The sequence below is a fragment of the Nymphalis io genome, chromosome 2 (genome assembly GCF_905147045.1).
Source record: "Nymphalis io chromosome 2, ilAglIoxx1.1, whole genome shotgun sequence".
NCBI classification, from domain to species: Eukaryota; Metazoa; Arthropoda; class Insecta; order Lepidoptera; family Nymphalidae; genus Nymphalis; species Nymphalis io.
In genome coordinates, this window is record NC_065889.1 from 3,095,533 (window position 1) to 3,108,755 (window position 13,223).

The 13,223-nt window shown below is 31.7% G+C and overlaps 1 protein-coding gene across 2 annotated transcripts in view; it reads left to right on the forward strand.

Annotated features, from left to right (window-relative positions):
- The window catches only part of LOC126777621 (aquaporin AQPAe.a-like), a 66,013-nt gene that overhangs the window by 8,006 nt on the left and 44,784 nt on the right, over positions 1–13,223 (forward strand). The gene's annotated exons all lie outside the window — the stretch shown is intronic.

A 13,223-nucleotide genomic window follows, 5' to 3' on the forward strand; every position in this document is an offset into this window, starting at 1 on the left:
GGTTTAAGGAATGGAAGAGAATTGGAACTTTGGGTATAGTATGGTATGTAACAGTTATATGATGAACTTACGAAGAAATTATTGACAAGTGTAAAGAAGTCTTTGGTAGCAATAGTAGTTCACATATGAATGCTACAATGTACGAATGTTACAATTATGATTTACGTAATCGATAACTTAAAAAATTTGGAGATTATAATTAGGTTTTTTACGTGTCAAAGACTGTAGCTTTGGGTGTGGCAATTTGGATAAGCCCACTGTCTAAATACTGGTACGTGTAATTCTTTTACAAATAAAAATAGTCACAACCACTCTTTATAATATAAAGTAATAATCTAAAAGACATGATAATATTCTTTATAAAATAATGTGACTGTTAGTAATAAATAATCAATAAATTAAATAATTATAGTCGTTGATAATTATAATTATCCTTTGTTTTCCTATAAACATTATATAGATATTTATTATAGTGTGATAGTAAGTAATCGTAAATTATGTACTAAATGAAGATTAATCAATAAGTTTAACGTATACATTTCATATGCATTATTGCACCTTATCATTCCAAATCCGCATCTAAAAGCTTCAAACTATAAAACTCCAATACATTTTCACAACATTTAATCAATTCTTGTACGTCTTCATATGATTTACAAATAGTCGAATTTACATCAAATTACAATAATGTATGACGTGTTTAATCACTTATGCATGTACGTGTATTGAAGCATTGGCTTCATTTGATGGACTACAGACATAGAATAACAAAAATAACTTAATATATCATTAGAACGTTGTATTCTTGTAATAGAATAATATAAGGATCTATATATTTTATTAAATGAAAAATGTATTATTATTCAAAGGGTACTGTCGTAGGGTAGGGTCGTAGACGCTTATAAAATTGGCCAAACTTCTCCTTTCGCCTCCAAAGTTTATAAGACAAAAAAATCAGTTTTGATAAGATTTTTTAATATACAAACAAACTATTACTATACTATAATAAAGGACAAACTATTACTATATAACTGTATGATAGTATGCCAGTAGCTGCGTAATTTTAGTTCAGTGGCTGATATATTTATAAACCAAATGATCAAAATATTAATCTCTATTTGGTAAGTGCTTGATAATTTGAGTATTTAAAGAATTTATCTTTAATTTACAAAAAATTAAAAACAAATGAGTCGGTATCTTTAAAAACGTACAGAAACTCCATACTGATATTATTCAAAGACTCGGAAATTATCCTTTCCTGTAACAACGTAGCACACTAATTTATCATCATTATAGTCTAATTATTTAGCAGTTAGTATATAAAATAACAATTCGTTGGAAGGAAATGATCAAGATGTACACGTGGAAAACCAAGTTATTATCTTAGATACAATAAGACAGCAACCGACCTTACGGTGGTGTATTAAATATTATGACAAAAACAATTTCATCTTTGTATCATTGGTATTGGTATGCGTTGATATGTAAATCATAGATCAAATATTTTTTTTGATATATTTTTTTTTAATTTAAATTACTGAATATTAGAAAATCCTTTTGTTCTTATAACCAATAAGCATTCTAAGCATGAATAAAATATGTACTTTATTACTAAAAACTTGATAGATATTTGATATTGGATAAAAAATATTTATAGCTATAAAGAGGCAGAATTAAACGTAAACGTATGTTCACATTGATCTTATATATAGTAAGTCTAATTTTCTTTTTTATTGTTTATCCTTTGTATAAAGTCCGTTTTTAATTATTTTTAAGTTAAAATGCTTTGTATAGTTAAGGTACGTTCTCGTGATTAAGAGTATAATTTATTTTTATTATAAATTGACTCATACATAAATCTAAATATCTTGTAAATTATTTAGTTACTAGCCGTTTTATCTTAGGAAACTTTTGCTCTCGCTTTTAACTTGCGCTGCGTACAAATTTTTATTCTTTAATCGCGACAAGCAATTATTTTCGTGTAAATATTTTCTATTACTTTTTTATTTACTTGATCATGTCATCTTCTTTTATGTCTCTTATTAATTTAAGCGAGCTGTTCTGTAAGAATAATGTACAACTGTCCAAATGTGATACCCGACATTGGCTTTAATAATTATAACATTTAAAGAATATATCATCAAAAAACTCATCAAAGTAAGTGTATGTTCCAAGTATCCTTACAGAATGGCACTACTACTTTCTAATTTTACATAGAAAATGCTTGTATACATTTATACTACATACAGGTTTCTAAATGTACAATTTAAAATAAATATGTAAATTGTTTTGAGCTCGCGCGCGGGTAAAGCTTTATCGTTAAATCTTTTCCACGTGCCATCAGTAAGTACAATCAGTGGTCGAGCCAATGCCAAGGTCTCGTACTGTGAAAAGGGAATTAAGAATAAAGGATGTTGATTTCACTTGGGAATTTAAAACAATGCGTAGTTAATTCCAATCTATTTGCGTACATATATGTGTATTTGCTATGTATAAAAATATGGCAGATAAGTAAAATTTTTTGTGTATTAAATTTTCCTTTATCGAATATGTTGTAAATCTCATATACCATGAGACATAAAATTCTCATTTGTAAACATTACCATTTGCCGTTTGGAATGAGGATATAAAGTGTGTTATCAATAAGCCCTAAGAGCATGACCGCACTGAAAACATATGCGTCTGTATCTATTAATTTGCTCTAAAAAGTGAATAGCACTAAGTATTTACTTCTAATTATTAAATTTTATGAGACCTTATTTAAGAACACGCTAATTAAGTCTCATGTTAATAATTCTTAAAATGATTTATGTGGATGAATGTGCTTTTATCTTTATGCACCTGCCTAATTATACTTCATGATTAATTAATTCTGTGGGACACGTCACTGTCACGCTTAAAACTTGTATCTTCATGTACTATAAATGTGACTTACGTCTTTAGCTTTGTGTATATGACGCCGCTAACATGCCGATGCCGTACCGCAATTTGTACTGTGTACGCATATAAAACCGCGCCACAATCTCTTCACGGCGACGTATCGATGTTGCGTCTAAAACACAAAACCCGCAATAAATACTAAAAAATAGGTGACAGTGCAGTAACTAGTCGTAGCTGAGCGGATATTTTAAGCAGAATATAATTCATTGATTGCGGAGTTGAAGTTAAAGTCAAGTCAATATTACCATTATGTTGACAAAAGTAATAAAATAGTTATATACAGAAATAACGCGTACAACAATGTGACGATCGTAGCCGATGACAATTTTAAAGTTGCGGTAAGGAGCTGGTTTGGCTGCAACAAACATATTATACTTACTTGTCCGTAAAGTTTAATAATCACTATAAGCTATCAATGCATTATAATGAATCAAGTAGACCATTTAAATCTTCATTTTACAAGATAAATTGATCAAAGCGAACACATCACGGTGTAGTATTATAAAACGTATTAGAAGAAAATAATGATTCTGTGAACACCCTATTCCATTGCTCTCATAGCTCAATGAGACGGCAGGACTTTCGGATTTACGTGTTCCAAACTCCAAACTGAGGATTTCTTGACACATAAGCGCAATTACTATTTATTGATTATATTGTTCGATCCGAGAATTTAATCCAGGACCTCAAGATCTGTATCTTATTTGTATCATACACGTGTAAGTAATTATGGTAAACTAAACATATAACAGCAGTAGTAAACTGTAACCAAAAAATAGATTTGTATATTTAGGTTCTCTCAAATTCGACCTTTAATTCACATAACAAAATAAATGTTACAATTTTTATATATATAAATAATCATTGCCGTCATAGTTATCTACAAAAATAGTAACAGATGTAATACGTATTGAACCGGAAAATTAAGAGAATGGTATTTAAAAAACCAGATGTTTTAACAGAATCAACATAGATATGGTTAATACATTTATTCTAAATACTATCCTATAGTTTTTAAAAGATTATTCAATGTAATAATAAACAACATTCATTCAAATAATAAATCAAATGAAATTAAAATTTCTTTCCAATTACTAATTAAGCGGATGACAGGTTAACGAAAGATAGATCATCTAACAAATTTTCGTTAAATAAAATTTCAAACTCGAATTTGATTAGTCTTTTAAAAATGACCTTATGACCACCTTATGTTTACGCCAAAGTATATCGTGAATAGAAAACGTTATGGCACAGATTGCAAACGGTATAAAGTTTATATGCTCAATAGTCCTTCACGAACCATTATAATTTATATCTTTAAGTATCTTTGAGTAGTTTCAATGGCTTTCAGACGATCGCTTAACTAAATTGATATAATTCAGCTCAGTTTCAAACTTGTTATGAAAATAACCGGCTATTTTCGTCAACCACAATCAGTCAAATTGTCCATTTAGATCATGTCTCTCGAAATAGAGGAAGCACTGGACAGAAGAGACCCACGCGAGTTGAAAACAATTCTAACCAATTGTGACCTACTTGTGTGTATTTATTTTATCAACATCCTCCATGTCAAGTGGCAAATCCTCTTTGTGCAAATTACGCAATGACTTCAGATTATAAAGCTGGTGGTATTTTTATTTTATATAGCGTCATTTTGCGAATCAAAGAAATAGTTGTCTTCTATGAGAAGTCATTCTTACATTATATTTTCATAAGATACATATATAGATTAATACAATAATATTCATTCATTAAATATTTCAAGTACATTTTCAAAGAACGCAATGTATCTAATGGTAAAATGTACAATACTTAATTTTTTTAGTCAGCAATAAAAAAACGCATGAAATGATACACTTAAAGTCATTTAAAGTGCTTACGTTCGTTGCGTAAGTTCAAATGATGTCAATAACCTAAGGAACCGCAATTTATTTCGAAAATGGTCGTCAACGTATTGGTTGGCGTTTGTAAAAGCAATTGCAAGTCATACCCATTACTTATATAGTGCAAAAACTATGCCAATGACCTCACGTGGGTGTCTGACTCGCATCCCATTCAGATGCTATTTGAGCGATCCTTTTACGCGTCTATTTATTGCCTTCGAGATAATAGCATATTAGTTTAAACGTGAACGTTATATTAACGGTTACTCGGTGCGGATTTATCTTGACGTTTATACTATTTGCAATTTAGAAGGCGTTACTATAAATCAATTATTTAATTTAACAATGTATATGTTATATAAACAAAAATATATAAGGTTTAATACAATTATATAGATGGGTTGATCCGGTAAGAACTGTTAAATATTAACGTGCTTAGTTTCTTTTTATCATCAATCCCGTCCTTGGTTGTTGGTTAAGAAAAATTTTTATGAGTAAACCTCGATGTTAATTTATGTCTTTTATTTATATATTTTATCCATAAATCCGTACTAGACCAGTACTCCAGGTTAAGCTCCAAGCTTAGCCTTGTCCAGCGGGACAGATGTAGGCTGACTATGTAAGATATAGGTATATATATCTCTAACAATAAGAAATTTAATCTGATTGAATTTGTTAATTAAGCGTTATTCTTCGACATATATTCATACTTCCACATTAAAAGATTTATCGTTTATAAATATATCTTTATATATATTATTTTCTTTAATATTATTTAAACTTTCCGTTCTAAACGGCTTTTCCTGTGACTCACATATATTTAATGAACTGCCACAATTTCGTGCCAAGTTTTATCTCGATTTTAAATCATTAAGAAATACGCTAATATTAAAATAAGTTTTATTGAAATTTAAACCTTATGTCTTACAAAATAACATATGTTATAATCTATTGATTTTCAAAAGCTTTTTATTTTATGTGGGTAGACGTCAATCGTTTTCTTAGAATTACCTTCTATTGCAAACTTGCTATGACGGATTGTGGGAATGATTCTTTTAATCTTTGTATATATTTGCTTTTAAAAAATAGTACTCGGAATCAGACAAAGACAAACTTTTTTCCTGCATATTCATATACAACAAACAACAAACAAAGGTTCTAGAAAATGTGATCAGTATAAAGTAAAAGTGCTGGGCGAAAGTTTTTTTGTCCTTTTAAGAAGACGGCTCGGAGCTTATTCCACCATCTGAAGTATGCAGGTTTCCTCATGATATCTTCGTGGTAAAATAAATGTTTTAATAATAAAAAAAAGTTTTAGTTGATGCCGTGAACGAAAACATTTTGAAGTAAACAATTAAATATGCTTACCTTATGTACATACATTACCATTTACAACAATAAAGGCCTAAGCCATTTTTGTTAACTGATGAATGCTAGTCAGATCCTTAGCAGCCTTTCCCGTGTCACCACTTCATAATTTAATATGGCACGGTCATATTATGTACAATTATATTTAAAATGTTACTCGCACTTATCGTTATTTACAATTGGTATAGGCTAACCGACGAAATATATAACGTCACTACATACATAATTGACACATAATAGATGAAAATCTTATCGAGAAAATATTTTCTTTATCAGAAAATTAGAACTCACTCCATCTGCAGACCATTACTAACCGGAATAAGTCATTGTTTTATTTTTCACGTTGGAGATGTTCCATTGTTTGATAAAATCCCGCGATGAATAGTAATCACATGCAAACGATCACCGGTTCTGTAATTTGATGTTATATTGTGTACTAAAATATAAGTAAAAGTAACATATATAATAAATGTTTACTGCTGGGCTAAGGCACTTAACTTCGATAAAATTTTAGAATAAAAAATACGAGGATGTAATGGACAGTTAATAGTTTAAGTTTATTATAATATAATGACCATCTGTAGCTGATTATCTTTACCCGGTATTACATAATAAAAACATTTAACTTAAATATAATTTTAAACGGTTACACTTATATACCCGACATCCATGACTCCAACAGAATTCAAGTTTAATTGGATTTCTTAGCAAAATCTATTTTATGTCTTGTAAGATACATTAATTAGCTAAGAAGCGTAACATTTAGAAGCTCTTAAGATCTTTAACGAGAATTTATATAACTTAATAATTATTAATAAAAAATATAAAATATTTTTTCCTTAGTAATTTTGTGTAGTTATATTATAATAAGTGTGTTTAATGTTTATTCTCTAATTAAAGTTGCATGATGTAATTTTACATTAAAAATTATAACTATGACAACCGTCAATGACAGGGCATCTTTATTCCGCAAAAAACTATTTAAAAATAGAAGTTGCACCAAATCACCAATCTTAGACCTGAATGTAGTAACAATAAAGGATAATTCATAAAGCCATTTTTATACAACGCTTGTAATTTATTGCTGAGCCGAGATGGTCCAATTAAATCTTAACCGATGATTGTGGGTTCAAACCTAGGCAAGCACAACTGACCTTTCATGTGCTTATATTTGTTAATAATTTATCTCTTACGGTGGTAAAGGAAAACCTCCATCCGTCTAATTTCAACGAAATTATGCCACATATATATCCACTAAACCGCATTGAAGCAGCTTGGTGGAATAGGCTCAAACCTTGTTCACAAACGAAGATGAAGCTTTAACCTTACTTATATTTAAATTAAATTTTTTTATTATGTAATACCGGGTAAAGATAATCAGCAACAGATGGTCATTATATTATAATAAACTTAAACTATTAACTGTCCATTACATCCTCGTATTTTTTATTCTAAAATTTTATCGAAGTTAAGTGCAAGCAAAATGCAATTCTCCACGCTTATTCTGTCCGTTTCTCGCTAATGTCATGCATTGACGGACGATTTGTATATTAATAATAAAAAACCCTAAGTTGTAAGCATTAGCGGAATTTCATTATTTTTATATCACAATTGTTGTGATCCTTAATTCTTTTAAAAACAGATATTAGTAGCAAATATTTTTTTTTAATTATTTAATATTCATAAACATAATCAACACCGACATTGGTGTTTTACCATAGATATTAGTACTCAACTACTCAATTTTCAACGTTAATACGCCAATATCCCACGGGACGGTGATCAAGGTGCAGGCCCAGATGAAGTATCTGGGCCTGATCCTAGACGGGCGATGGAGCTTCAGACAGCACTTCGTGCAACTCGGCCCGAAGCTCATAAACACAGCTGCCGCCTTGGGTCGCCTCCTACCCAACGTGGGAGGACCGGGATCGCTATGTCGGCGCCTCTATGCCGGCGTAGTGAGGTCGATGGCACTGTACGGTGCCCCGATATGGGTCGACGCGCTCACTGCTCACAACCGGGCCCTCCTGCGGAGGCCGCAGAGGGTCATAGCGGTAAGAGCGATAAGAGGTTATCTGAGGAAGATCTGGGGTCCCCCACAGCGAGATAAACGCGATGCTCGGAAACGATGAGTACTGGTCGGAAATGGTCTCCTTCTGTGAAAATGTAATGTCGCAGAAGGAGGCCGCGGAGTGGGAGCGGGAAGAGGACGCCGCTGCAAACCTGCTCCGCCGAAGAAGACTGGGGAGAAGAATGAGGCGCTATGCGCACCTTCTCCCTCCGCCGCAATAGGCGTCGCCGGGACTAGGGGGTTCTCAGTACCCTGGTAATCCCCCTACAGAATGGAGGCCTGCATACGCAGGCCGCCCGTCAGAGCGTCGCGGTAGCATGCGCAAGCGATCCCGTGGCGCTCCTCGTTATGACGGAAAGGGTACCGTTGGTTTTTTAGTGGGTATTCCGTTGTTTGGGGCGCACTCGGCGCCTCGGACATCGGCGAGCCCCACATACCCTCCCACTGTTCCCGTGGGGGAAACGTGTAATGCGTTTTTCCAGCGTAAAAAAAAATAAAAAAATACGCCAATATTGGAAATTAAGATGTTAAGCTCCTTGTGCCTGTAGTTACACTGGCTCATTCACCCTTAAAACCGGATTCGGACCGTGGTTTAGGTTCTGACCAATTAATCGTTAGTGCTCGTCTCTTGTGGCCAAACAAAGACGCACGATTCAAGGCTACATTCGTATAATGGCATTTCATACACACCCATCTCTAACCGTGAAGGCTTAGGCTACAATTATTGTACTATACTCTTTGTTCTTACAATTTTACTTAAATGACCTGCTCACGATACTTTCTCTTGAGATATGACGTAGAGATAATATAATGTTTGGACAATTCAAAGTGGTTTTTTTATTCCCATTATAAAAGGTTTTCATTATATCCTGGGATGTAATTAAATTGAAAAGTTAAAATAAAGTATATAGTTGTTTTCGCATACAATGTAAACAAAGAATAATTTTGAATTTAAAGATTATCCCACTTAATAAATATATATTAAAAATATATTGTATTGTACTGGATTAAATATTATATGCATATACATAATATGTAGTAATTAATTTAAGCAAAGTACAGCATACAATGATAAATACAGTAAGTGCTTACAATTGGCAAGATGTAATATTAATTTTGTTGGTTAGCGGTCGCCCGCGACGCTATTGTCACGGCCGGTGATAATTTGCCGCGTTTTATTTGCTGATATATTTTACATATTATATATTTAGAGAAAATGTTCTAATTGTTGTACGCGCGCGATTTTTAACTGAGAATTTTATTGTTTCGTTTGATAATGCATTAGTCTCCGCTCGCGGCTGCGCTTGCTCATGTTTGGGGAGTAGGTGTTAGGTTAGAATTTTATGATGATCGGTTGAGTAGTTAAAACATGAATACATAACAAACAAATAAATATATTTTATAAAACTATAGTATTTGTTGTTAAAATTAGAAGGAATGTATATATATATATATATATATAACGAAGGAGTTATTTATTACAGATGTCATCCAATATATTCACTAAACAAAAGATGTGAGCTTCTTAAATTATTTATAATGCGTAAAGACGTTGTCGAACACAAGTTAATTTTCGCATGTGAACAATCGTGTGACGCATTTATAGAGGTAGCAATCTGTTCTATTACCTCTTGTACTTGTCACGGCCAAGGTGCGCGCAATGCCAGTTTTCTGCGAAGAAGTTAAGATGGATTTGTGATACGTTAGTTTTTAGTATTTCGTTGAAAAACATGACAACATCATATATACATCATAGATGTACATTTTAGAGTGAAACTATTTTTATGGGTAAATATGGCCTTGGCAAGTTTTATATTGTGACCGTATAATGCAATTATGTTTTTAATGAAAAACTAAACGCATTGTTTTACAAGTAAGATTACACTTAAAGTTGTTACATTTATTTTTCTCTTATTGCCAGTTCTTGTTTCTGCTATTACATGTTACTGGCCAATAAGATTATGTATGAACTTGTATATATATACATAACATAGACGTAACTCCGAGTCTAGTCAGAAAAACAAAACTTTGTGTAACTGATTCATATGCATATTATATTTTTCTCCTAATTGACTTTCATTGTTTCGTTTTATGATTTTTATTTTAATTAACGTTCATCTTTATGCATATAAACTTCTCATAAACGTACAACTCTTATAGATGTACGACGATCGATAAGATAATAACTAGGTATGTTAACCTTTACTTGAATATTCTTTGTCATAAAAATAATAAAATAAAATAAAAAATATATTATAATCTTAACAACCGTTGTTCCATGTCTTCACGGTATATAACCAATTTTAAGTATATTATAATGCACTTATGTGCAAATTAAAGCTATCAAGTATTTAACGGATCTAAGAAATAACATAATATAATAATAATGTCCTGGGACATTTTTCACACACGGCCATCTGATCCCAAATTAAGCTTGTACAGAGCTTGTACTATGGAAACCAGACAACTGATATACTACATATACTATTTTTCTTTTGTAAATACATACTTTTGTAGATAATTACACCCAGACTTAGGACAAACAGACATATTCATGCACACAAATATCTGTCCTGGGTGGGAATCGAACCCACAACCTTCGGCGTGAAAGCTAAGCATCCACCAACCACGGCGACCGGCTCGTCATAACATATTTGATGTATAATAGAAGATACGACGTGTTAAGAAAAACAATGTATATCTATGATAAAGTAATAAACGACTTCTTTAAATTATTATATTAATGATAATAGAAATAGCCTTATTTGTAAATATTGTAAAAAGTACCAGGCATTAATTGCATTTCTAATGGACTATCAACAATGTTGACCTATCTTCCAATAAGTAAAGTGAATTGTGTTTGAACATTATGCGGGACATTGTGTTCATAAACTTGCCACTCTTGTTTACCCGATCCATAACGCCTAATGATAATGGTAGTAAATTCAGCATGATATCACAATCGACCTTTTATAAGCTTAGATAACACCTACGTATTTTCGGTAGTATTCGTGATTAGGAAAGAGGGCTTAAACGATGTCCCTTTAATACAGACTGTATTGTAAAGACAGATGTTATATTGATCTTTATTGATATTATATTAATATTTCATGTTTATTTAATTATATATCGAATATATTTTAAATTAATACTGCATTTTGTTGGAAAAAAAGGCAAAAGCAATAGCTTGTCAATGACCCACTGTTCGTGTAATTCAGATTTGCGTCCGACACAAGTAGTTTTTCATTCGGTGTATTCCTTCACAGCCAGCACGAGATAAATTATAAACACAAATTACGTACTTGAAAATACAGCTTGCCCGGCTTGAACCCGCCATCTTTCGGTTAAGTTTAGAACACGTCTAACCACTGGGTCATCTCTGCCAGGTATATAGCATTAATTTTATTTTATTCCTGTAATTTTATTTTTAATGGTTTGGTATTCTGTTATTTCTTTATAAAAATTCAAAAACACACATTTTTCGTATTCTTTTTAATATTGTGTGTATGCTACTAGAATTTGCGTTATCATGCACAATGAATAAAAAAGGCTCTAAATGGTAATGTACAAATATATACAAATAAATAAAATTGATGTGTCTGGAAAAAAATGGTACATTATAAAGTATAAGTATAAAGTATTTTTCAGAAACTGAATTCCACGCCGGCGAAATCTTAGGTTTTGCTAGTAAGGTAATAAGACAGACAATCGTGTAAATAATTAACATTTGTTAGGGGGAAGTCATGAAAAATCATGAAACCATTACAAGGAAATCAAAGATAAAAGATTTTAATTGAATCTAATTCGTTTACAATTTAAATTGCCAATAACTACCGTGAGAATAAAAAAAAACACAATGGACTTCCTCAAACATCGTTTGAAAAAAGATCTCCTCATATAAACTACTTGTATTAAAATAAATTGTGCATCATATGAGCTTAAAAAATGTATATTGTTATTATTTATTACTGAGGTTAAGCACGCGGACGCGTTGACAACTAGACAGAGGACTTTATGTATATAAACATAAACAGATCTTTTACATTTTAGTAGTTACATTATAGTTTGTTATCTTTTATCTCAAATGTTTTTTTGGATTATATATGGCAACATTAATTTTTGGCACAAAGCTCTACCACCAGTGAATAAAAATCTTCTGAATATAAACAAAATCTTCTAAACCTTGGTGGTCCAGTGGCTACGACACATGAATCCTAAACTATGATTTGTTTTTATATCTCATCACTTGTCTACCCCACGTCGGAGCAGCGTGGTGTAATAGCAAAATAATTGTATTTTGCTATTACACCACGCTATTGGTGTAATAAAAAATAAAAAATAATAAAAGCTCCAAGCCTTTCTCATAAGAGGTGGCATTTACACCAATTATGTTTTGTTAGTATAAAATATTCAAATGTGAAAACTATACGAATTGAAATTTGCGTTAGAATAATACCATACTAGAATAATACTTTGAGTACAGATTAATCTTAAGATAACATTTTAAAAGTCTCCGTTATATTATTTTATAATATATGCAAGTAGATTATTAAACACGCGTGCTGAATGCCCTGGACGAAGAAAGAAAGTGATGAAACTCGTATAGCAAGAAAATAATTGGTGTTTATTATTTTTTGCGATACTTGTTTGAATCGGGAATATTCGAAACCTGTTATTGTAACCGTAACAGTATCGTGTGGGCTTTTTCCAATGAGCGTTTTATTTATTTCAGACTTTCTTTTTATTTATTTCAGAATTTAATTTTTTCTTATGTAAAATATTATATTATTATGTACTATTAATATTTCCACCAACCCGCATTGGAGCAGCGTGGTGGAATAAGCTCCAAACCTTCTCCTCAAAATGAGGAGAGGAGGCCTTTAGCCCAGCAGTGGGACATTCACAGGCTGTTTCGGTACTATTAATATTATATTATTTTACACTAGCTGACCCGTGTCCAC